The sequence below is a fragment of the Cynara cardunculus genome (assembly GCF_001531365.2).
Source record: "Cynara cardunculus var. scolymus isolate 2C chromosome LG 15, CcrdV1, whole genome shotgun sequence".
NCBI lineage: Eukaryota > Viridiplantae > Streptophyta > Magnoliopsida > Asterales > Asteraceae > Cynara > Cynara cardunculus.
In genome coordinates, this window is record NC_037542.1 from 10,779,533 (window position 1) to 10,780,791 (window position 1,259).

Below are 1,259 nucleotides of genomic sequence, written 5' to 3' on the forward strand. Positions count from 1 at the left end.
AAAACAGAAAATAAAATAAATAATATATATTAATTAAAATTTTCTTTAAATAATAATAAAATAAAAAGTAATAATCAAAAAAAAAAAACACAAAAAATCATAAAAAATAATAATTAAAAGCTAGTTAAGAATGACATTAGCAAATGATAGGGATGCTATTAGCCACCCTTTTTTTTTTTATGTACTACAGTGGGCATAAAGCAACATAACCTATGTAATAATACTACACACGCAGCTACTTGAATATAAATAAAAAAATTATAATAGAATTTATAATTAAAAGAAAATAGAAGTAGAAGTAGAAGTAGAAGTAGAAGGAATACTCTGGAATGGATGTTGGGTTTAAAACAAATCACCGTCTCTTTTCTTCCATATTTCAACACCGACTCTTGAGAGAGAGAGAGAGAGAGAGAGAGAGAGAGAGAGAGAGAGAAGAACAGCAGAAGGAGACTTCCATCTTTCTGGGTTTGAAGAACCGCACCACCGTCCGGAGACGATCGAAACGGATTCGGTTTCTTGGTTCACCAACTTCAATCGCAATATCTGAAGAAATCGATGATCGTGAACGAATCCCTGACTTCTCACCAGAAGAAGAATGTGTGTTTTTTTTATCTGTTCTGAATCTTGTTTTCGTATTCCTTTATGGGTTTTTGATTCTGTTCATCTGGTTCTTGATTACTTTCAAGCTTTCTTGAATTTGTTTGCGTGGGTTTTGTTGAATTAACAATTGATATTGTTCATTCTTGTTTAAGGTCTCTGGAGGAGATCCAAACACATCCCATCCAACCGAATATTATTCAATCATCCAACGGAAAGAAACTATTATTGGATCTCCCAATACTAATTCTGTAAGTATTCTGATCTCTCTCTCTCTCTCTCTATATATATATATATATGTATATATAATGCATGTGGTTGATCATCATCGTCTTTAATAATCTTGTTCTAGTTTTGGGCTTCTTTTCTGAATCTTGATCATTCATCATCAACATCTTCTTTTTCTTTATCTGAATCTGAATCTTGTTATTTTCTTTAAATCTTTTTTTCATCATCAAATCTATGCTTTGGTGGAAGGGGGTTTAATTTTGTTTCTTAATACATTTTTTTTTATGCAATCAAGTATTCTGACATTATTTTAACAAGTTTCTAATTTTATTTTGTTGATTATAAATTACTTTTCAAATACAAATTTAAACTGTAATTTTTAATTTAAAAATATAAAACAAAATTTTAATTAATATATATTAAATATTGATGTG

At 29.1% G+C, this 1,259-nt stretch overlaps 1 long non-coding RNA gene across 2 annotated transcripts in view; it reads right to left on the bottom strand.

Annotated features, from left to right (window-relative positions):
* Positions 1 to 423: 423 nt before the first annotated feature.
* The window catches only part of LOC112528402, a 7,353-nt gene continuing 6,517 nt past the window's right edge, over positions 424 to 1,259 (bottom strand). For both annotated transcript variants that reach the window (XR_003070816.1, XR_003070817.1), the window contains exon 3: positions 424 to 543. This is a non-coding gene — a long non-coding RNA (uncharacterized LOC112528402). The remainder of the gene's footprint in view (positions 544 to 1,259) is intronic.